General features: G+C 38.9%; 1 long non-coding RNA gene across 1 annotated transcript; it reads left to right on the top strand.

Annotated features, from left to right (window-relative positions):
* Positions 1-1,186: 1,186 nt before the first annotated feature.
* Positions 1,187-24,594, top strand: LOC120750494 (uncharacterized). The gene is made up of 3 exons (XR_005700020.2): positions 1,187-1,284; positions 20,049-20,172; positions 20,575-24,594. It is a non-coding gene; the product is annotated as an uncharacterized LOC120750494 (long non-coding RNA).
* Positions 24,595-25,059: the final 465 nt, after the last annotated feature.

Below are 25,059 nucleotides of genomic sequence, written 5' to 3' on the forward strand. Positions count from 1 at the left end.
CCTTCCCCCCTTTCTCTTGAACTCCCTCTCCTTTTAGGGATCTCATAAATAATACTTAGAAATAAATCTGTTTTCTCTCATCCAGCAGTGAAAGGATCCATATGTTGATCAGTGCTCTGGAAGCTCCTCAGTTAGGAAAAACCTATTTCCTGGATAGTCATGGTTTCAAATGAAGACTTGGACACATAATGTTTACTGATGCTTTCCTACATTTCTAAAACAGACAGAAAGTGGTAAAACCCAGTTGCAACACACCCATTTTTGCTGCACCCTGGCACTGCCTCACATAAAGTGTCTGTCTCTGAACCTTCCAATAACCACACCAGGAATGATCTTTAGCAATGAAGTTCCTCTTTCCTGAGGAGGTCAATAGATTATTAAAGCACTAGGTAATTAAAACAAACATTTCTGAAGGTAGAGAGAAAACAAACAAAAGTCTCTGTCTAGTTATCCAAATAATTAAATTTCTCCTAGTAAAATCCGAGTAGATATTTAAAAGTACTTGATAGAATGAATTTTACAGAAGATCAACTCTTTATAGCTGAACATCAGAAATCATTAATCTATCAAACTTTCCAGAAAAACCAGCAACCGCATACTTCTCAGGATAATTCCATGTTCTCCAAGAGGTAAGACCAGGCAGAAATCTGAGCCATGATGTCAAATTATAACTGCACTTCAAATGTAAATATAATAATTTTTCAGGCACCAAATCGATTAAAATCTTAATATAGAATGCAGGGCTTGAAATTCAGCACATAATAGAGCCTAAGCTCAGTTTCATTGCCCAAGCTACAATGACATCTTCCAAAATCATAAAAATCAAACAAGCCCAGCAATATAACTGAACCTTTAAAGTGGAAATCTGTCCTCAATTCAAAAGTAATAAAAGGTCAATCTGTTTCAGGCCTTTGTGGCTTAAAATTCTCCTGGACTAACAGAAGATAGGTTGCTGATCTGTGCATGTCTGAGCTCGTGTTTCTTTCTTTAATGTGGCCATACCCCAGTTCTCAGCTTTCAGCACATAAATCAGTGTTTGCCAGCACTTAGATGAAGGTGTAAATAAAGGGGGCTTGATGACTCGCTGCACAATGGCAACGACTGTAGTATTTCACAGGCAGGACCACAGCTGCTCCCCATCTACCCTTGAATTGGCTCAATATATCCTGTCTGGGTGGATGTTATTGACTTGCCTCATTTGTCTGTCCTAACAGGCTCTCTTTGGAGAAGGAAATGGGGGAACCAAGACCAGCCATTCTGAAACTGCCCTTTCAAGATTCAAAGGTAAGTGCTCCAAACGCTCGTTCGTTGCAAGTCCCTCTAAGCTATCTATCAGGCAGCGTATGCACCTCCCAGTTTTGTAGCTTGCCAGTGACCTGCACAGAAGCAGGAGGTAGCCATGGGCAAGCCCTCTTCCATAAACACAGTGAGGCGGTGGGGGCTGCAGAAAAGTGAATGGCACTGGGCAGATGGAGGAGAGGCTCCAGGAGGCATTTCCTTGTTGTGATACCTGGCTTTAGGGGACAGTGGCAACCCTTGAACAGCTGGTTTGCTGTACTTGTTCAGGTGCCTTATATACATACATATACATATATATATAAAAACATACATAAAAAATATTTCTGCCCACACATACACATATTGCAGCCTGCTGAACCCATACTAGTGGTAAACAAACAGGAGAAAAATCCAAATGCACAAGAACCCTGACCATTTTCACATCATCTGATCTCCTGAAGCAAAGATTTGTTTATCTGTCTTTTATAATCTCTCATTAGCAGAGAGTGAACTAGGAGGAAGGTAAAATTGCAGCCTTTTCAAGATAATGTAATAGGATGCTGTTGTGTAGAACTGTTTCTTACATCTTTCTGAACAGAAGAAAACATGGCTCTGTGTAAGGAAACTGTGCTTGGTTATCCTAAATTGCTGGTGCACTATATTCTGTGCATTACATTTCTCTCCTGAAGTAGATTTATGCCCAGTTGTACTAATATATCCTGAAAATGAAACATTTGCTTCTGGCCTCAGATTGCTGTTTTCATCACCCAGATACTTGCTCCTTTGCTTCGTATGCTCGCATGTACAATTAAGGTCTTTTTAACATTTGTGCATTTTTCAATACCTGGATATTCTTAATAATAAGATTGGCTCTTCATTGATCCCTACAAGCTGGAGCCAAAGAATTCATGCTAAGATTCCTGTGACTCCTGCCTAGCCTAATAAATATGGGCTATGAGGCAATGCAATCTGCTGAAACACTAGAGCACATTTTAAACAGTCGTCATGGTGTAAATATTCCTAAATAGAAGTCCATGGTAATCTAATACAATACTGTGATCTGCAATATGGTAATTACAACTGTGACTTGACTCATTAATTTTGGTAACAGTTGTTAAGCAGCTCATTAGGTGGGTATCGAACAGCAGACGTCAATCTGGGGAGCCTCTCAAAACCTTCCAATATTTTTCTTTTCACAGCAAGAAGCATAGCAAAGGGAGGAGGGGGCTGGACTTTGGGACTTCTGAGCTCTTAAATTCTGGGTACTCTGTGATCTTGACAAACACTGGGCTCGCTTTGTGAGCCAGAATTAGGAGAAGATATGGCAGTGTAACATTTCAACTGCCGGGCTTGAAAAATTCCCCTTGGTTACTCAAATCACTTTTATTTCAGCAGACTCTCCAGTTTCTACTGACCAGCAGTGGGGATAACAGAAAGAACTGGTCTCTGCTTCCACTTTCTCATTTCACCTCACACTTGGTGCTCTAAAAGAACAATTTTTGGTGCTTACTTGTATTAATTCAGCTGAAGTACTTAAGTTGGAAACAAACAGGCATTAGTTCTTCATATATCTGTATGCTGGTTATGGTGAACAAGATCATAAAAATCACAAACATGAAAATTAAGCTGTCAATGGCAAGCACATGAGGTATAACATCCTGAGCATATGTTTTAATCTCCCTGCTTTTGCATATTTCATCAATTTGCTTTTGGGCACTTAAAGAAATGGTGTGATAGCATCCAGACTGACCAAAAATGGACAGTGCTGGCTAGATGGCCACTCTGCACAATGGTAATTAGATTTGACTTCAAGTATTTAGCTTTTCCTTGAGCAGATTACTCAAGGGAATTTGTATAGACTGTTCTGAAGCTGACTGACTACAAATAGCAATGTCAATACACAGATGCAAGTCAACATTCAGCCACGTTGTCCATGGATTTGCACATAGTTTAATCTTTGAACTTAATGAAGCCTGAAAGTTGTCAAACTTGTCTGCTCCTCCTTTCTACAAAACCTGTTCAGCCAGGCACAAAAGTGCCAAAATTGCTATTAGACTCTACAGTATGGAAGGAAAAGCTGAGGTTATTAAAAAGTTGTTAGTAAAATCTCCCAGTCCAATCCTGCAATGCTTTGGCTGGAATAAAGACAGAAGCTGCATAGTGTCTTCTGGCCATTATATCACAGGTAGCTTTCTGTTGGTGCATTTCCTCTCCTGTCTGCGGCCATGAGTGGTGTCAGTCTCTAGTAAACAAGAACCAGCAAGGTGTAGTTTTGTTTCAGAGCAATGGCGTACTGTAGCTGGGAGATAGTTTCTCAGTTGTAAAAGCTTAATCTCCTTTCTTATTATTAGTCTTCTTTCCTGTGGCTGTAAAAGCTTATGCATTTCTTACTCCACATTATCAGCACAAGAGATATCCTGACTCTGATGTATAAACACTTCCTTGCTAAGTAAATGATAATTTTCTGATATGTAGACCAATTAAACCAATGGTGCAATATAACTGCCTTTCAGACAGTTAAGTATTTTTAAGCATTCTTATTCCCCAAGTGACTGAGTAGATTGAATGGTGCTTTTCATCCATTTTTTTCCTTTTCTCTCCTTTAATCATCCTTCTTTCATTCTTGATAAACAATGATGCTGAATAACACTGTAGTGGCCATACTGCTAGGAGAAGCATGCTAGGGGCAGCATTTGAGTGACAAACACTGGTACGTTTATGCCAGACTTAAGTTTAGCTTAGAGATGAGAGATGTAAACCCCTTGCTGTGAATCTGTCCAAGATGTGGTCTGCTGAATCTTTGCAAACTGGGCTTAAAAGGTTCCAGTGCCTCACTGAGTCAGCTGGAGAGTACAGCCACATTGAGTAGTTTTGATGGTGTTTTTTTTATTTTTCCTGACATTATTCAGCCACATATGGAATAAGATTTTTAAAAGCCTTTTCTCCCTCCTGTTCCACTCCTTCTTCCTCACCCCGAACATAATCTGGCTGCTGTCGAATGCAAGCCTTCTCCCTTGGGTCACCTTCAGGCAGGAACATAATTTTTTGTCTTTGTCTTGCTAAATGTCTGTCTGTTTTCAAGCTTTAGTGGCAAAATTCTCCTCCTCCACTCTTAAAATTTAATTCTGAAAAATAAATTTTAGTAGGATACTGCTCATATGAAATATGCTGCACATTGGTTCCACCTCCCCTAATGTGAGCTATCAAAAATTGATTGTCTATTCCAAGTTAGCTTCCCAGGTTCCTTCTGTAGTCAGTTGAGAAACAAATGATTTAGCTCATCCTAAATAAGTATTAGAGGACAAATTTCAAGTTATATATGGACTGGATAATACTGTGCAGAATTATATTCCCTTTGACTTAATTGTATAACCAAGGTCCCAATACACCTCAAAGTCAGTTTGGATCTAAATTCTGACAGCCCATCTGGTTTCTCAGTGCACAAGCAATCTTGCATTGTGCGAAGGAAGTTTTATTTGATGCCAAACTCAGCCAGCCTTACTCACGTGGAATAAGCATTTTATTCTTCCCCTAGTTGCTATTTTTCATTCATCCCTGAAAAGTGGAACTGCTGGATTTTGTAAGTGCTCCACCAAACAGTTGTCTAAAGTCCTGTAGGAGTGACACCACAGTTCAAGTGATAGCAGAAAGGCAAGCACTTGATTGATCCTCAAAAGTGTTACTAACACTCACTTCGCTGTCTACCTCTTTCCACATCACTCACAGTCACATATTTTTAGAGCAGAGCACTTTCACTCCTCCAGCTCTGTTGTGTGCCTTCTCTTTGCTGCATGAGCTGTTTTCCAGAGGTGGGAATTAAAAAGAAAAAATTCTTTGCTCTTTGCTTGATCTTCACTTCTTATGGCTGCCTGCTCCCTAAAAAAAAAAAAAAAAAAAAAAAAAAGCTGCACTAAACAGAAGCTCTGTTTAGATTTTAGACAAACATAAAACCCCACAAATCTGCAAAAAGTTCCTCCTCTCAAACTGTGTCAAGCCTGGACAAACACAAAGCTGTTGACTCTTGTTTGAAGTTGGGCCGGTCTGTCATGGTCTAGCACTGGTGGCATCTTTGGTCCATGACTGGAGGCAGCTGGGTTGGAAGGGGTCAGCCCTGGTGGGAGCCGCTAAATGTCTCGTAGCATCACAAAGGCAGAGACAGGGGAAGAGAGAGAATGATGCAAGAAGTGTTTGTTTTGCCTCAAATCTCTCATTTAATGTTTGTATTTCTCTCCAATGAGGCGGATAACAGTCCAGTGTGTGAAGGAAACTGCCTAAGCATTTTTGGCCTCTTTCACTGAACTCAGTCCCCCAAAGTATCTTCCGTAACACTTTTTATTTTGGAATTTCATTTTCTCCCATTCCTTATTTCCTATGAAATCGTCCACTTTTTCTCATCTTCAGATTTAGTTGCACCCCAGAGGAAAATTTTCTGAAAAATGTTTCTATCCATCAGTAAGTTACTGGAGAAGTTATGAGAAGAAAAAAAATTAGGAATAAATTCTGCTTTGAGGAAGTAGATTTTGTCAGCTATTCCTTATTTTAAATAGTTCCAAAATATAGAAATTCTAATAAGCTGCTTCTTCGTATAAAGAAAAATTGCCATACGCTGTAAAGCAGTTGAATTAGTTCATAAACTGGTTATGCCATGTGTGGTTACTTGGTTACGACCCACTAGATACAATCAATAATTCTGCCCTATCTTTGTACCATAACAATATTGCCTAGGCATAATGGACTTGCAAAATCCACATCTATTATGAGCTACTGTCTCAGTTTTTCTATTGCAATTCCTCACAATCTACTTTTTTATGTGTGTCAAGCCTCATCTGTGGGGGAAGAATAATTTAGAAGATCAGTAATGGGATGTGGAACATTTCACCTCCAGGTCACTTGCTTGAATCTAACCCTGAACCAGTAGTGATTGAAAATCATTGCCATCTGATTGCTTTCTTTTGCTGGCCTAATGGATATGAACCGTTGGTCCTAGTCTACAGCATAAAGGACGTGTGCCCACATCTAAAATCTTCCTTTGGAATGCAGTTAGCTTCTTTACACTCTCAGCAGACAGAGGACCTGGGTGGAATGGGTGATAGTGAATGAATTGCCTTACTTCCATGACCTGCAGTAACCTTGTCATGTAAGTGAGATATTCTGGTAGAGCTATGGAGAAACTTTTATTGCCTTCATGATACTCTGCTGAGAGATAGCAAACCAAACCTTCAAGTCAGATCATGTCCCGTGATTTTTGAGTGCTTAACTTTCCAAAAGAGTAACTCTCCAATCTCCACTATCAATATAAAAAAAAAACAAAAACAAAAACAACAACAACAAAAAAAAACCCACAAAAAAAACCAAAAACAAACAAACAAACAAAAAAAAACCAAACAAAAAACCAGCAAAGATTTAAGGGTCCTGAAAAAGATTAGAAAATGTGTGGGGGTAGTGAAGGCAGGTAGAGTAGGGGAAAAAAAAAGGCAGGAGTTATGATTATACAGAAAAAAATAGTAAGAGAAACCATGACATTATAAGCCTAATTTTGTAAGTTGGCTAATATACCAAAATTTGGCCAGCAAGCCTGGCCCTTTTAGCTTGGGTTTGTAGTGTCGAATCTCAGGTTCTCTAACTGATGCAGTTTGCCTATGATGCTTCCCTTGGCTTCCCTTCTTTCCTTTTGGATTGATCTACATGGTTGCTTGTTAGACATAGTCTGTAATCACTGTCTGTGACCTGCAGAAGAGGTCTGTACTTACACCAGAGTAGGAACTGTTATCATTTAGAAGGCGCTATTTGGGATCTGTGGGGGCTTTCTGGGAATAAATCATCTTCTCTACTGTTACCTGAGCTGGCTCAAGGGAAAGTTGGGCACCACAATGAAAACAGCCCTGACTATGATGCTGGTGCCTGCCCTCCTCTTGGGCATGAGGCACCTCAAATACAGAAGCTACAAAGCTGTATTTCTCAGTGCTGCCTCAACTCATATCTAGTTCTCCTTTCATAGGTGTTTTTGTTTTCTCAGGTCAGGAGATCAATCAGACAGAGAAAGGAATGCTCTTATTATTTTATTCCACAAGACCAGACAAAACTAAATCAGATTAAATCTGTGAAGCACAAGTAGAGGAACAGAGGGTTTGTTATTACTCTAACCATAAAGACCTGCCTTAATCACAGAGCTTTTCTTTATTCTTCTTCTGATCTGCTTAGTACAATCCTTTTTGAATTAGTATGAGTAATGACAAATCTGAAAGCTAAGGTGAGACTTCAAGATTTGGTCGTATATGATTTTGGGCGTTTGTTTGTTTTGTTATGCAGGTCCTCACATTTCAGTACAAAGCAGTGTGCAATACCAATGCAGGAGGAAAAAACAATGAAAAACTAGGACTGTACTGCTGCCCTCCAGGAGCCAGTAAGAATAATGTCTTAGATTATAAGAAAGGGCAGTAGCAATATCACCAGTGCAAAGTACAAGTAACAACTTCTAGCTCCTTTATCACTGACTTTTTTTTTTTTGCCAATTTAAGATCGAGATCTTAGAAAGAATTACATTCTGTCTTAGGAGAAACTGACAGAAACACATTTTCAATTACCAGCGGGTGACAACAGAACAACAATGTTGGTACTTTTTTAAACAAGGTTATTCCTTGTTTTACAGAGGTGACTATTTATAAATGACTGAACAAGATTCTCTTACAAATTGATCTTATTAAAAAAAAAAAAAAAGAAATACCCTCATTTGGGGAACAGAGATGTTCAATTTATATCATATACTCTGCTTTAAAGGGCAAGGGGTCTGTGCACAGAATAGTTGCAGTAAAAGTATTTTTAATTGATAGGTTCTTTAAATAAAATCTGGCTGTGTGACGAGGTCTCTTCTGCCAGCTTTTTACATGGGCACTGCACCCTGCCAGACTTCAGTGACCCCCACCTGGGCTGTGTCCTGTGCAAACAGGGTGCTAAAAGAGAGTGTGGTACGGTCTGTAAATCACCAGCTCTTTGAAGGTAGAACAATGCTTTACTGTGCAACCACAGGAATCAGCAGGGACATAAACTCGCTTACAGATAACACACATTAGTGTGCTATCGTTAAGGAGAATAAAAAAATTTTGCTGTTTTTCTGTGCACTGACATGTATGCTTTCAGTGAGCTAAGCAGGGGGGGAAGAAAGGTAATAGCTCTTGTTTCTATGCCATTACAATGAAGACAGAAATGTTGCTATACTACTCCTGCTTAAATATTTATCTTATTTGAGCTTTGTCAGTATAAAAAACCTGAACTGTACAATAAGATGACCTGGAACAACCACCTTTCTGATGGCTAAGCACAGTTCAGCAGTGCTGGAAATGAATACATTACACAGATGCCAGAGTCAGAAAATGATCCATGCACAAGACAGCCTGACTCCCACATATGGGGCACTTTGTGAGGTTGTAAAACAGGTGATGTATAAATTACACCAGTATAACAGCCCCTGGTATGTAAAGGAGTCACATAAACATGGCAGGCAGTGTGGTACCTGGGAGCTGGAAGCTGGGTAGCACTAAAGTAGCAAAGAAGAGCCCATAACAGATGCATTCTAATTTGACATATGTTGGTACAATCCTAAACCTGGCTGGCATCAATTCTGAAGCTGTATCCATTCATGTTAGGATGGTAGCCCTGACAAATTCTAAGCCTTTCTGGTACTAGCTTAGTGAATTTTTACAAATCTGGAAGTGTCGTGGTCATGCATGCCTGCTCTGAAGTCCCGAATGGAAGGGATGACAGTCCTGTTGAAATCTCTGGGCAATAACAGAAGGTTGGAAAGAGTGATCTGATGCTGAAGTCTGCTGTTGAGCACCCAGCCTGGGAGATCAGGTATGATGAAAGGCTTGGTGTTGATGGAGGGCTTTAAATACCCTAGCATCTTTTAGAAAGCTGGTATGGTGACAAACAGCCTGTCAAGCAGTTCCTACCCTACCTTCAAAAAACTTCACAGAAATTCATTGCAGAAAGGCAGCTTGTGTGAGAACAGTTGTGAAGTAACAGAGGGCACAATTCTTAGGAATAAAAAGTGAGAGAAAGAAGAATAAACCTAAAAGACTACAGAAGAAACATGACCATGGCAAAAATAACCTAGGAAAAAACGAGGGTCTCCCTGGGGACAATCAGATTGACATGTGTAAAAGATCTCATTCTGAAGAATAAACAGTGCCTCACATTTTCTATGAGTAAGACAATGGGAAATAAGTTTCAATTACATACAATTTTAAAATCTGTGTAGACAGTTAGATCCTCAAATGCATTGCTTAGGGTGGATGTGGTATTTCCCTCTTGGGGTAGTTTCTTGGGATGAGTTAGACAAAGCATTATGAAGAGTTCAAGTACAGCTGGTATTGCATGGGAGTCATGGAGTGGAGAAGGCTTTCCCCAAGATGAGGAAATTCAGTCTTCTTAGAAGAAAGATGAAATTTGAGATGACTCAAACACTAGCCTTCAAAGGAAATAAAATGTTTTGACATTAAAGACTTCTAAAAATCTCCCATCTTCCTCACTGTTCAAGATGAAAATTTTACCTATATAAAATTATGCAAACCTTAATTTTTCTTTCTGGTTCATTTCACCATTTTGAAAACATCTAATTGGCTTAAATGTCTTTCCCATATAAGTAGTTTTTTGCCTCAAACTTTTTTACACACCTATCATATATTAGTCATTTTCTGAAGAGTAGTTTTTCTTTCTGTCTAGCTCTTATACAACAGATACGTTTTAAATTTATCTAGCACAACAAATTCTGTAGTTGAGCAGCTTTAAATTGTCACTGCTCTTTCAGCAATGAGAGAGCATATTAAATTGTGGTGAGAAAAAGTGCTTTGCCTCCACTGAATCTGAGAAATTTAAAAAACCTGAATTTTAGAATTTTTTTTTAGGAATAACAATTAACATTTAATACATATTATTATGCACTATAACTGGTCTGGAGAGATTTTCCTTTAAAGCCTCTGGTTTGGACAAAACAAACCTTGTGGTTATCAGGAATGGGAAGAATGTTAAATAAAATAAATAATCCCATAATTTCCCTTCTTTATGTACAATAATGTCAAATCTCAGAAAGGCTAAAAGGTGATGTTTACTCTGTGGTCTTCCCAGGATTCATTCTATTGCTGAACTATGCTTTCTGCCTAGAAAACCACCTCCCAAATATCAGATAAAATAGAAATTACCATCAGTGGAAGAAAATCTCAATTAAAATCCATGACTTTAATACTTCAGCAGACAAATCTGTGCCAGTTACACCTTTTTTATTTTTATTTTTTTCCCCCCAGCAGGATCTATTCCAAAAGGGTGAGATGTTTCAATTTTTCTCTGAACTGATAATTTTCACCTCGGTTTATATGTATACCTCCTCCACACAGCCTTTATGCTTGCTGTTGAGCTTGACCGAACATGAAACATTTTTCCTGGCACCTGCAATAGTCCTGGGATTCCTCCTTAAAGCCAAAATTATACATTCACAGTGGGAGGACTGGTTCAGATAATCACAATCCAGAGGTCTGCACTACTACTTAGGCTGGAAACACCAGAAGATTCACTTTTTCCAATGCTGTTTCCCTAATCTGGGTTCTGGACTATGATGGAAAAAGGCACACGAGAAATACTTTACAGTAAGGCAGAAGAGTCTAGGGGAGAGAATGGACTCTGCATATTTTACAAAATACTTTAATTTAGACTTAGTTTTATACGATAGTGAAAAATTATGTCTGAATAAAGTTAGTTGCTTCTTTTTCAAAATTATTGCCGGTAACTTGTAGATTTTGCCTGTGGCTAAATATCTCCCATAATACTTATTCCATATATTTTACTATATGGAAGCTAAGCATGAGTTTACAGGGGTTTTTTTGGTTGTTTTTTTTTTTTTTTTTTTTTTTTTTTTTTTTGTGCGTCTGCAAGAATGACTTGTGATGTTTGTGTTGCTGTGTTTCTTGGGTTTTGTTTCTTTCTTTTTTTTTTTTTTTTTTTTTTTTTTTAATGGTGGGAGGGAGGTAAGAAGATAAGAATGGGCTTGTTTCTGTGGAGAAAGCAGGCTAAACCATAATAGCCGTATTGGCTACATTTAAATTAAGAGATGCAGTACATTATTTACATGTTGCGATGGGTTGACCTTGGTCATCTGCCAGCCACCCACTCAGCTACTTTCTTGCTCTCTCTCATCAAGAAGATGGAGGAGAAAATTATGGAAATCTCCTGGCTTGAGATAGACAGGTAATTTGTCAATTACCATCAGAGGCAGAATGTAATTGACTTGCAGAAAGTATCACTCCCTGTCTGTTGGGTCTGGGTGGCCAGGTGTTGATGATGGGGAACTGGATCTAGCACAGTGTACCCCTGAAGACCCTCCCCATTCTCTCTCTGCCTTCCCACTTCCAACATCTGGCTGGCCCCATCCAACACGCGTGAACTGACAAACTGAGCCCTAGCAGAGACACTGGAAGTGTCTTTTACACTAAAGGTCCTTGAGCCCAAATTATGTTTTATGGACTTGTTTTTTGAGCTCACGGCCGAGGAATGGCAAAACCACCTTTGGTCAGCTTGGTGCCATGTTATTTAATTCACTCTACTGGAGCATCTGAGATTTTCTTCCTCTTTTTTTTAATATTTAATCTGCCACTGAAATATGTGTGAAAATATGATGGTGAGATGTAACAAATGAGCAATGACAAAAGATCAGTTTATGCAAACAGCATTGGGCAGGCATAGAAGATAAGGGAGATACAGAGGAATGATCAGGCTGGCAGGTTGCATATGACGATAAAAATGGAAATATGCCATTTAAGTAAAATTAAGGCTTCTTCTCACATTGTTTCTTTAGTCATCACTTCATGTGATTTCTTTCAGCAGATCAACTGGCTTAAATATCTACTTCAAACTTTCTGTAACTCCAAACCTGCAGTCTGAAGTTTCCACCAGTCAATGCAGCCACTAAATCAGACCTTATTTTCTCCAGATGTTGTGCATCTGTCATTCTTAATTAAAGGAACAGGAGTCAGTACTGTGGAAAAGTATGCGCTTTTGAAAGTGACTTGTAGTGGGATGGAAAACTGGAATTTTGCCCTCTCTTCTTCTTCATGATGTGAAAGAAAAGCTAGAAAACTTTGTTCTTTTGAGGTTGAGTTTATTTTATTTAAGTGATGTGCTTAGAAATATCAGGAATATAAAATCAGGTATTTCCTGGTTTTGCTAGGGAACTCTTTGGAGGCTTCATCTCCAAGTATTATTTATTTGTCCTGAAGTATGGCTGAGCAGGGATCAGTGCCGAACTATGCATATGTGATTTGTGCAGCATCTGGCACAATCTTTATTTGCTCTTAAAAGATCTGTGGGTTTCAAATCTTAAATAAAAGGAGTGTTTTCTCACAAGTTTTTTAGGTAGAGCTATTGAATTTTGTATTTGATTTAAGAAAGGGAAACAAAATTCCTTCTTCATTTCATCAGAGTGGGCAGAAAATATTTTGGCTTGGCCTCACATGGTCAGCCTGGGAAACATTCAGTATATCATTGTTTATGATTAAAATATGTCTTGTATAAATGTTTTTAGAATTGTGAACGTAACATACATTTAAATATTTGGTTTACATTAGTGAATTTTCTTTAAATAGAAAGTGGTAGTCAACAATGGAAAAGATGTTTTATTTGTCTTCAGCCTCAAAACTAAATATTTTGGCCAATATATTTAAATTGGTTGGAATATTTCAATTAACCAATTTCCATTACTTTTTTGAGGTTTTTTGTTGCCATAACAAGACAGATTCTTCTCCTGGTTTTAAAGTTTTCCTAGAAAACCAAACCAAATTAAACCAAAATGAACTATTGCAAGAAATATGGATTACAATTCTGAAATAAAATTCTAGAAATAAATTCTAGAAATAAATTCTAGAAATAAAAAATGAAGGCCCAAAACCAAATGTGAATTAAAAAAAAAATTAGTAAATATTCAGGGACCTTTATGAGATTTGTAACATAGGAGCAAAACCAGAAACATATTGATTATGTTTTCATTTGAAAGAAATTTAACTCAAGTGTTTAAGTAAAAATCTGTCCTTTGGAGCTTTCTATGTTTTCTCTTCCATTCTCTTGGTACTTCTGGCTACTCTGAAAGACTTAATTGTGCAGAGACAAGCTATCTTTGTCAGCTGAGTCAGAGGCACCCATAAAATCTGAGCAGTTGAAATCAGATGGGGAAAATGTAAACAGGCTCAATCACGCATGAAAGCTTTCTCACAGAATGCAAACGTAGAATATAATTTGGGAGTTTCAGAAGTGCAAAAACTTGTATTGTTTGCATGGTGAGATCGGGGTTAACAAAAGAGGTGCTGAAGCAGAAAGCTGGCTTCCACAAATATGAGGAGCAGAGCATGAAGGTTTTTTCACTGAACAAGGATTAATCAAGCATCTTTGACAGTTTAAAAAGACACTTCATGCAAGGAAGTGTTAGTACCTTTTCATCTGTAAGGAAAGGATGATCCACAAAATCACTAAGGCAACTTCCCTGGCCCTGCATGCTCAGCTGCTCTTGATTTCATAGGAAAACAAAAACATGGAAGAAAAGACAGAACTGACTTTTGTAGATAAATGTATGGGCTAATGTTTTACTTTTGCTCAGGTTTAAGAATGGAGTAGAAGGATGTACTAGATTGTTTTGTACTATGATATTTTAAACAGTAGCCAGAACCTTCAAACAGATTCGTGCACCACAGAGATAATTTTCCAAACTTGATCTTTTTTCTTACAGACAGGAAGCCTTTGTTAAACTGAATTATTTCACTTTTCTTCTTGCTTCGGACCACATGTAATTGTAATAAGAATGAATCCTGATAACTTTAGCATTAGAATGGTGTTGTAAAGTTCCAAAACCCAAGGGGTTTTTTTGTATGTAGCTAATATGCTTCCTACTAACATTGTCAGTACTGATCCTTCATTCCTGTAAGCATATGTTCTGTAGCTTCTTTTTGATCAGCATTTGAGTTGGAAACAATCTGCCTACATTGTCAGGAGTTCTTTAGATATTGTGAGAGGATATAAAGACCTCTTTATCTCTTACCTCTCCTCAATTTGTTTGGGATCCTTTTATCTTGAAGATGTAAGACAAATGCCTATTTTGTCAAAATAGCTCACTCTTGATTTTTGTATAACCTATGTTTAAAGAATATTACAACTTTTCACATATCTTTTCACTTTAGAAAACAAGCAGACAGGAAAATATTAGGAGTTCCGGCATTCAGTTTAGTTAGGTGTGACTAAACCTCAAACTAACAATGAGTTTTAACGTGTCATGTGTGATTTACAGAAAATAAAATCAAACTCTGATGGATCTTCACACTGAGGCTTAAAAAAAAAAAAAAAAAAAAAAAAAAAAAAAAAAAAAAAAAGACACACAACACCCCCCCCCCCCCCCCCCCCCCCCCCCCCCAAAAAAAAAAAAAGCCAAAAATCACAGCTTTACTGAGAAAAAAATACAGTGTGAGCTGAAAACTACAGCTTTTTTTTTGATTTTCAAGATAAAAAGTAGATCTGAATTGGCTCTTCCAGGACCTCCTCTTTGTATGAAAGGGAGTGATATTAGAGAGGCTTTAAGGATTTCACATTCACACAGTTGTGAAGCAGCTGTTCAAGGTACACTGCAGTGGAGCACATTGATCATTAGAGAAATGCAGATTAGAGAAATGCACACATTTTCAAAGAAACTATGAAAATTAAAACCCTCTTCTATATTCAGAAGCCCCAAACCTCTCAACTCTGGGTGTCGTGTGGCAAGAAATATGCACTAAGTCCTAGGAGACTGTGACCAAGGGAGTGATACCAAGGGCGCTCAATTTTCTGTGAGTTGTCTTTCACAGGCTGCAATCAGGAACTTCCTCTTGCCTTGCTGGAAGTGACACTCTTTTCCATTTTTAATCTTGTTTATTTTTAAAGAATTAATTCAATATACCTGACAAATTGTCATGTGTTTTAATTTCCCTTGAGTTAACATAATGCAATATTGTAGACAAAGGCTTTTACTTTTTGAGATCCAGGCAAACTTGGGGCCTGGTAAAAGATATTTGAGATCTGGTGATGTCAGCTCTCAGGATGCAGGGGACAAACATACCCCCTCAGGAGTTCCCTGTGTCCTTAGAAAGGAGGCCTAAAGTGATGGAAGAACCTGTGGTTTCAGAAGCAACATATTCTTGTGCAGATGGTGTATTTAAAGAGGAACACTTAAAAATAATGGTGGCAGCTTGAATTTTCCTTCAGCTCTTGTGCCTTTTGGCAAGTCACTGAAGTTGGAAAGGTGTTCATTATTTAAGGATGTTAAGGCTCCCCTTAAGCATGCAGATTTCTTGCACAGAGTCACTAAAAGTCAGGTTGTGGGTTTTTTCCAGAAGCCCCGAGGCTGTACTCATCTATGGAACAAAACCATAGAACTTGTATCATTTTCTTCAGTGAAGAAGATACACGAAGTTAATCAGAGATGAGTCTTTTTCATTATTGACACAGCAGAGTTGTGCCTTATTGGTCCATTCTGAGGCAACTGGCTCTGGCTTGGTGTCTCCAGTACATTGCAGCTTTCCAGGGGACAGGAAGGCTTCTTTGAAGTGGGAAACATGTGAAATGAGCCAGTGGGGGTGAAAGTTTCATCCCAACTCCCTGACTAGATATTGATTGACTTGAGCTTTAATGGAGCTTTAATACAGCTCACATAACTGGAAGAAGGCGATTTTTACATGAGCTGCATCCTACAAAAACTCGGTATGAATTTTGCTTCAGGAATTGCACTGCATTCTCAGACAAATCATGTAATGTTTCTTGAGAATACTTCTTTTCTCACAGTTTTCTAAACCAACAGGGATCTTGAACAAAAAGCCTTTAATCACTAGCTATGTCTATATAGTTTAAAGAAACCTGTAATAGACAGTTTGAAACCATATTATGCAATGTTGTACAAATCAGTGCTGGACACACATATGAAATTTTAATCTAAAACCAATATTTGCTTAAACAGACTTCATGCTGATATCTTTTTAAGTTCTTTTCTTTGCAACTTTGGTAATGCTTAAAAGACAAGGTGAAAAATCCATTTGATTTTAAACAAATATTGTAAGAATGTACTTTTGTACAAGGAAATAAACATCTATTCTACACAGATGAATGTAATCAGTTGATATAATTAAAAGTCAAGTTAAAGTATTAGAGAAGAGTCACGACATAATTTCATGTCAAGAAATAGTTGTACAAACTGTCCATTAACTGCCCATAGGAATGTATTTATATTTTCCAGTTTAACCTGCATAACCTTAATATCAAGCCAGAAAGAGTTAATTCCATTTCTCTGCCCTTTTTTATTAAAAAGACAAATGAACATGAACACAGAATACTCTAGTAATTTTACATACCCTTAAAAGGTTCCTTTTTCTCCATGAATGTAGAAATTCTGGTCTTAGTACCTTTTATTTGTGTACCTATATAATTTTAGCCACTTTAGGGCAGCTTCTTGCAGCCTTCATTTAATCGTGTAGAAAATTAGGAGTAATTTTTATTCATTCTGAGGACCACAACCTTGAGTGTAATAAGGGACATCATTGTCCTTTGGTTTTTTATTAAGAACACAGATTATATGTGCTCTTCTCTATGACAGCATCCAAGGCCAAACAAAGAGAAGTAAAATCATACAAGTACATCTGCAAGTGAAACTACATCTGTCTTATTCACAGTAGAAATATAACATTTTTTTTGGTAGAATATTCTCCCTTTGGACAGGGGAATCTTGAAAGGTTGCCCGTTTTCTGTTCTTTACAATTATTTTAGGGATGAGTCCTAACTACCTTCACTTGCTCCTAAAGGAACTCTGTCTTGATAAAACATACAAAAGATCAGTCTTGAAATTCAAAATCTAAGTAGTTGAAAATAATCAGGGTATATTGACTTGTGGCAGGTGCTTTCCCAGCACTGCTCTCACAGCAGACTCCTGCTCTTGTATCATCTTGCCAGTGAAGATTTACCCTTCTTGCCCATTTATTCCTCCCCTGGGTGCTGGATTTGATGAAAATAAAAAAATAAGTCTTCATTAACAATTCTGCAAGAGCCTTTGATCAGATGTCTCATTTAGGGGAAGAAAGGAAGAGTGGAAGGATAAGGCCACGTGGTTATTGCTCCTTGTTACTGCTGGCTTTTCTCTCCAGCCTTCCTGTTTCCGATGCTGACATGTCAAAAATCTCTAGAGATGTCAGTGTTTTTAAAATGAATACACAGTTTCACTTCTCATGTGTGCCTTGATTCTTTAGAAAAGAACAAACTCCACTCTTCAATCTCTATCTAATTTTTGCTGGATGCAGTGTGGATGCATCCCTCCTTATCAGAAAGTCTAAATGATGGATAGTTGTTAGTTCCTGTTATGCAAATATCTACTCAATTATTACAGCTGTGTGGGAATGTGCACGTGAACTTTGGTAGAGACCAGCTCTGACAGAGGCAATGATTCCCTCACCCACCATCTCAGTCTCTACTGTATGTGGTTTGGGTTACCAATAGCTACCTACCTGAAAGGGATACATCCAGGTTTTCTTATTTCTGAGGGGAAACCTTCACTTTGATCTAAATATTTTCTTATTGAGAAAGGACCAGAGTGACTAAAGGAAGTGACAAAGCTCTGGTTTCTGCCACTGGAGGTTCACAGCAAGAGACTTCACACAACCATCCTATAAAACTGTCCCCAGAGAATCTGTTTACTAACAGTTGATATGTGTTATAAATGAGATGGACCAAATTCAAAATTTGGAATTTTATTAAGAGACAAAATAACAGTCTCGGACAGCCACAATTAAAAGCACAGCATCGAGCCCGGGGTCGGCGCCGGGTGAACAACGATAACACACTCTGCCAGTCTGTTATCCCCAAGTTCACATTTGTGGTTTGCAGCAGTCTCTTTTTATACACTGGATCATGGAGAGAGGCTCGGGATGTCGACAGTCCTCCCTCCGAGGCATCCTCATTAAACATGCAGGTTTCAGTTCTAAGAGTCTGAATGGATCAGCGGAGGAGGACAATGCTGTCGATGGTCAGGTCCAGGTGTGGTGTGGACATGTTAATTCCAGCCAGAGACCATCTAGATACGGATCTGATACCATCATCGGGTCCTCCGGGCTATCATCTCCATTTTCTGTTGCCTTTTGTTTCTTTTCAGCGATTCCTGGCAGTGACAGTCTTCTGTCCTCCCTTCTGGTAATTCCAATCAAGCTCTCCTCGTGTCCCTCCCATGCCTTTTCAGGCTAGAGAAATTCTTGTATTTTATTAAGTCACCTTCCCCCGAGTTAACTCACAAAATGCTATTTTAAACTAAACTTAACTTCTAACATGCTAGTTTATACAGAACTTATACAGTTGGTATTGCATTTTATATTCTATTAACATGAATTAACTTTAGAACATATGTTACATTCCTTTTTAATGATTCCCAGCAGAGGCATGTTTGTGTCTCCCTCCTGGTAATTCTAATTATGTTTTGTCTTGTATCCCCCCCCACCTTGTCTTTTTAGGCAAGAGAAATTCCTGTACTTTTACTAAGCTGCTTTCTTCTGAGTTAACTCATAGCATATTGGATTAAAACAAAACTTATACTTTTAGGGATGGTATTACATTTTATATCTTTTAACACGAATTAACTTTAGGACATATATCACAATATGAATAGAATGTGGAGGGCACCGAACGCTCCTCAAGCTGCCCAGCGAGGGCTCAAGCACTACTTTTGCCAGAGACCCATGCTGGATTGACATTACAGTTTATGCAGAGCTAGAGAACAATCTGATTCTTGGAAGAGCTGGGAACAAAGTTGTCCGACAGTCACTGTTACCTGTTTTCTTTCAGTGCTATGGATTTAAGCAATGAAGTCTGGACTAAGGAAGGCAACTTCTGCTCCCAGAACACTGTCAAAATATTGGAAAAGAGAAAAAATTGCAATAGTCCATTATTAACCTGCTTTTCCCCACCTCACCATTTCCCCTCACTTTTCTGCAATGGCCATAGGCTATTCCTTCCAAAATTTTTGTGAATGGCATACCAACTTTCTTTTTCCTGTGCATGTTGTAAAAAATCCATCCCGTATTGCATCTAGCATTGCATACAGACACTTTCCCTTCTCTATTTACCTTGTCTAATTTTACAACAGTAAGTAGTATGTTGTTTAGTGTGTAAGTTATTTCTATTCCAGTGTCTCCAATTCAAAAAGCTGTCTGCTCTTTGTTCTAGCCTGACAAGTCAGGTTTTGTATGCAGACCAACCTGGCTAGAGATTTTCAGCCTGACTCTAGCTAACAAAGCATAAAAGAGACAAGGCTCATATATTCTTACAATTCCCACACTGCTTATATAAAATACAAATTACAGACATGACAGATTAACTTTATCCTATTACATCAATTGGGGATGTAGAAAAATGTCGCCACTGGCCACATGACTTGTATGTTTGACCCTTTCTCCAACACAACATCTCTGTTTTCCATTTGGATAGTCTCTGCCCTGCAGAGCGTGGAGTACATTACACCATTGTGCTGTTTAGTCACAAACATAGCCATCTCAAAGTTTGCTAATAACCTGCAGTGACTTCGCATTGGAGGGAGGAGCTTATCTTAGAACATCATAGAAATTACTGCAGACCCAGCAGCCTTTACCTTTACAGGAAGGCAGGAAGTGGGAGAGGTGCCTCAGCATCAAAATCTGACTTACCCCGGGGTTCAGGCTTCTTCTGTTTGGTGTCCCCTGCAGCTTCATGCTTCACCACTTTGTAGGAGATGAAGTGAGAAATGCAAACATCCTGAAGACAGCAAAATCTGTAGGGGTCTTCCAGGAAGAGAGGCATGAGAAAAAGCTACTGAGTTGAATCTGGAAGGTAAGGCTTGACCTACCACAATAATGCAAACCCTGGATACAACACTACAGTGCAATGGCTTTTTGCAGTTGGGTAAATGAAAATCTGAAGACATACAAATACATACAAGCCTACCATATATGCTAAATTAAGTAAATATTATGTATAAATTATGTACATGAGTATACATGTATTCAAGTACGTGAAAAGAAATTGTATTATTGCTATTGTGTACTAAGGCTCCAAAAATCCTCCTTCATTTGCTAATATTAACACCCAGAAAATGTTTTTTTGCTGAATGCCTGAATACAATTGGGTAATGCTAAAGTTGTAGCTAAGAAAAATAAGAGGACCCTGGTATTGACTTTTTAACACCTTAACATTGGAATACTACAATGTGTGATTTTTTTTTTTTTTTTCCAGATGACTCAAGCTTCCTCAAAGCAGAACAGCTCCCCTTGTGCTGCTTTTCTCAAGTTATACTTAAAATGACCCATAAGCAGGGTGAGACTGGATGAACATCTCTTTCTTCCACAGCCCTGTGAATTTTTAATGCCTGGCATTAAGGTGAAAATCATCATTTCTCTCTGCCTGCTGGGCGATGGGCCATCAATTAAATTCTCTTTTGTCCATATGTAAAATAGCTAATGGTTGCAGCTTCTTTCCATAATAGAGCCATTAGTGGTAATCTGCTCCTCTCTGCCAACACATTTACTCAGATGGGTATAGATGAATTGGCAGTAATGTCCTGTATAAACCTGTCTCTGTAGATGTCCTGAAAACAGCAAAGGTCTCTCAATTTGATACTTTGCTGCACTGTATGGCCGTTGATATGTAACATAATCATATACTGGTGTGGCTGTGGTTGAATATTTTGAATGTGGTTGTGCATTCCAAGATTTTAGTTTACACAAATCTGCTTCATGATCTGACATCATGTACATATGAAATATCTTCAATTTGGTAATGTGAATCTGATTCACATTGATTATATTCAGTGCTGATGTTCAAAGCCTTAAATTATCTTCATTGTTTGCTAGCCTACAAATACAGCAGATAATTGTTAGGGAATTTAAAACCCTTTGAATATATGCCCATTTGACTGTGGAACAATTAATACTTTATATTTTATTTAAAAGTTTTCCTCTCTAAAGAACTCAACCTTTTTTTGGGAGGTGGGGAACATGGCAGGGGAGACATTGTGCTCCATGGTAATGGTAAAGGAAGAAAGGAAAGCAAATTAGGGATATCTTGTTAACAGTGATAAATGTTTCAGTTGTGCACTTACCCACGTCGGTGTGCAATGGCTGAATAATCAGTAAGATAAACCATCATTTTCTTTGTATTTCCTGTTTGACAAGTTTAATAAGCTAAGTCACTTATTTGGTAAAAAATGGCAATGATCCAGGGGAATGTGTTTTTATTTTTTTATTTTCACTGGGGGTCGAAAGCCAATAATGTATATGCTGCTGCTACGAAATTTATCATCACTTGAGCCTATGGGAAGACTACAGCAATATGGAGAAACTCTGCAATGGTTAGGAAAGCTGGAGAGAGCATTTATAAGTGAAGTTGCCAAAAGAATTGTAGAATCATATTGCAGAATCGTAGAATGGCTTGGTTTGGAAGGGACCGTAAAGATCATCTAGTTACAATTCCTGTGATGTAGGAAGGGACATCTTCCACTAGCCCAGGTTGCTCAGAGCCCCATCCAACATGGTCTTGAAGCCTTTCAGGGTTGCACTTTTTTTGGTGCAATGCAGGATGCAGTTGGATTTTAGGGATGCAAATGCATGTGGCTGGCTCATGTCCAGCCTCTCATCCACCAGTACCATCCCCAGCCTGCTTTGGTGCCAGGGATGGCCCTAACCAGGCGCAGCACCTTGCTGGAGGTCTCATTAAACCTCATGCTTCCCATTTCTCCAGCTTGTTCAAGTCCCTCTACATGGCATCCTGTCTTTCAGTTTGTGTTGGCCACACACTGAATTTGGCATAATCTGCAAATTTGCTGAGGGTGCACTTGATCCCTTAATCTCTGTCATTAATGAGGATATTAAATAATAATGGTCTCAATTTGGCCCTCTGAGGTACATCACTTGTCACTGATGTCCATCGGGAATCTGAGCCATGGACCACTATCCACTGGGTGTGATCATCCAACCTGTTTCTTATCCATCTAACAGCCCACCATCAAATCTCTCTCCCTCCAATTTAGAGAGAAAGATGCTGGGGGTGGATTGTGTCAGAGGCCTTACAAAAGTCCAGATAAATAGCATCTGTAGTCCTTTCCTTGCCCACTGATGCAGTCACTTTTAAAAAGGACTTTAAAAACAGGAGACACACTTTTCTTGAACCACTGAACTGTTCAAAAATTAAAATATATGATCTATTAAGAAAGCACTTCTGGCCTGAAAGTAATTCACCTAAAGGCCAGTGTTTACTCCAGGATATAAATGAAGTATTTGAGGCTGTTCTCCTTTTCAACAATATGGGGGAGAAATGTAAAAAATGGGCAGAAGTGATACTGGGGAGATGTTTCAAAAGCTATTGTCAGTAGTCCCACCCTACTCTCATTTAAGTCTAAAGCAGAATCCCAAGGAGTTATTACCAAAATGAAGTTAGACCAATACTGAATGCTCTTGAAATTTCCATAGTCCTTTATGTTTGTGTGCAAGAATTTACCTTAACATTATATATGCATACATAGCAATTAATGTGTCTGTGTCCAATAAAGAGATATACACTTTCTTGCTCTCTGCTTGCTTTTCATCTGGCACTCTCTCTGCAGATTGTTTCCAATATGGGTCATTTCTGTCCTTCTGCCAGTTTTCCAGTCCAGCGTGATCCAAATTAAATAATCTTCTATTCTGCCTTTCCTGATGAATGTCAGATTAATCTTAGCAGAATGTGTGACTTTGCCTGACAAGATGATTACTGCAATATTTAAACAACCCTTAGGGCCTAAATTCACTAACAATTTATGGTTCTCCCTATACATGAGTGCTGTTTCTCTCTTCTCAATGCCCAGGTGCACCCTGCCCTGAGCTGCATTGTCAACTGGAACTTGGTGACATGCACTCGCTCTCCTTTGCTGCACAACAGAGTGCTTTAAGTAGAATCTGAGAAGGGAGGTAAAGTGCTCCCCCTCCCTGCTCCCCAATTCCCAAGAAGGAATTCCATCCCAAAGAAAAAGAGAAAAATGCCGATGGTAGTCAGTGGGAACCAGGTACGGGAGATCCTCTTTCACTTGTGTTCGAGTAGAGCAGCCACGATCTGTGTTCTGGTGACTGTCCCCACCAGTCACTTGGATCAAGAGGGGTGCACAGCCTCTGCTCACTTCTGGAGCCGGCTGTGAGTGTGGGCTCAGAAGTTGCTGGCGCCAGCCAAGGAAAATCCTCGCTGGAAAGCCCAGTCCGCAGTGCAGACACCAGACAAAGCGGCCAGAATAGAATCTGAGAAGTTTAAAAGGAATTTAAGAATGAAGCCAACAATTAATGAGGCTTGGGAAGAAACTTCCCCTAAGGCCCTGTTATTGAATAGCTGCTGGCTGTAGGATTTTTTTGTTCTCTTTTAGAGCAGCTGGTACTGGCCATTGCTGGAGATGGAAAAGCTGACAGTGTTAGACATGCCAATGGCAGTCCCCAGGCTTATTCTAATAGAGTACAGATTCTTAGATAAGGATGTAGCCTGATGAGGACATCTTTACAATGTATGAGTGAAGGAGGTATCCCACCTTCCCTCTCAGATTTTGTGTCCAGCCTGCGTCACATTTGTGTCCCAGGATACAGGGTTATATTTCACTTGCACATTGTACTTTTAACTGACTAATGTCTGTAGCATAAAGCAACTGGTAGTGTTTAGTGGCTCTCTGCACCAGTAGCTCCTTCTTGAGGGACTGAAATTGATGTAATTTATCATGGCAGGTGAACATGCAAGCTGTGCCTCTTGCCCCATCACACAATGTAGCAGAAGAAGCAACCAACGAGTCAGAAATAGCTCTATTCCTTTTTTTTTTTTTCTCCAGCTTCCTGAAACAGCAACACTGTGTGTCTGCATGGTTGGAATATCTAGGTACAGTATCTTCTCTTAATGGAGCTGTGTACCACCACACACTGTCAGAAGCTGTTGGGGTTTTATTACTGAGCTATTCACCATGCATCTATTTTGCCAGAAGGGGTAATGAAGACTGCATTTTGTTTTGTGACATTTTTTCCAATTGAAAATATTTCTTTCTCTGCATTTATACTTTGTCTTGATGTTTTTGTACTGTCATTTAATGCTGAAATACCCTTTTATCTGTTTTTTAATAATATCCCAAGCAAATGGATAGGACTGTCATTGCCTGGATCAGTATGTTTTTTCCCTCTTCACTTGCTGTTCCCTAACCAGTCTGTATTACCCTGGCTTGATAGATTCATTAAAAATCATAGCTTCAGGCCCTTTGAATAGTTGTGTCAGTTCCTCCAAAATTTTAGGGTGAAGATTACCAGTCGCCTCAACTTGACTGGAGTGGGCTCCTTGAGTTTTGGTTCCACCTCAGCTGTGTTACTTCTCAACACAGACTTCTTCAGATTAACCTTCTTGCCCTTGCCTCCACTTTCAGCATCATTTCGCTAATCCATGCCAAAAAGACAGGAAACGTGAACGTGAGTCATACCCACAGGGGGTATCCAAGGGATACATAATCCTACTCCCATTTTGAAGGATCCCTCAGAATGAGTATTGAAACTTGAGTTCAAATATGCTGCTGCTGTTGCTTGTAGGAGAGAAATTCTGCAGGACTTGGGGGAAAAGACAGCAAGTGGCATGGTTTTGTCTGGGCCTTTTTCAACCATTTCTAGAAATTTGTCCCGATTAGCCAGGCTCCTCACAGGTGCTGGCTCCACATTGTCCCCAGGGCGGCTGGTG

This window comes from Hirundo rustica, chromosome 3, assembly GCF_015227805.2.
Source record: "Hirundo rustica isolate bHirRus1 chromosome 3, bHirRus1.pri.v3, whole genome shotgun sequence".
Classification (NCBI taxonomy): Eukaryota; Metazoa; Chordata; class Aves; order Passeriformes; family Hirundinidae; genus Hirundo; species Hirundo rustica.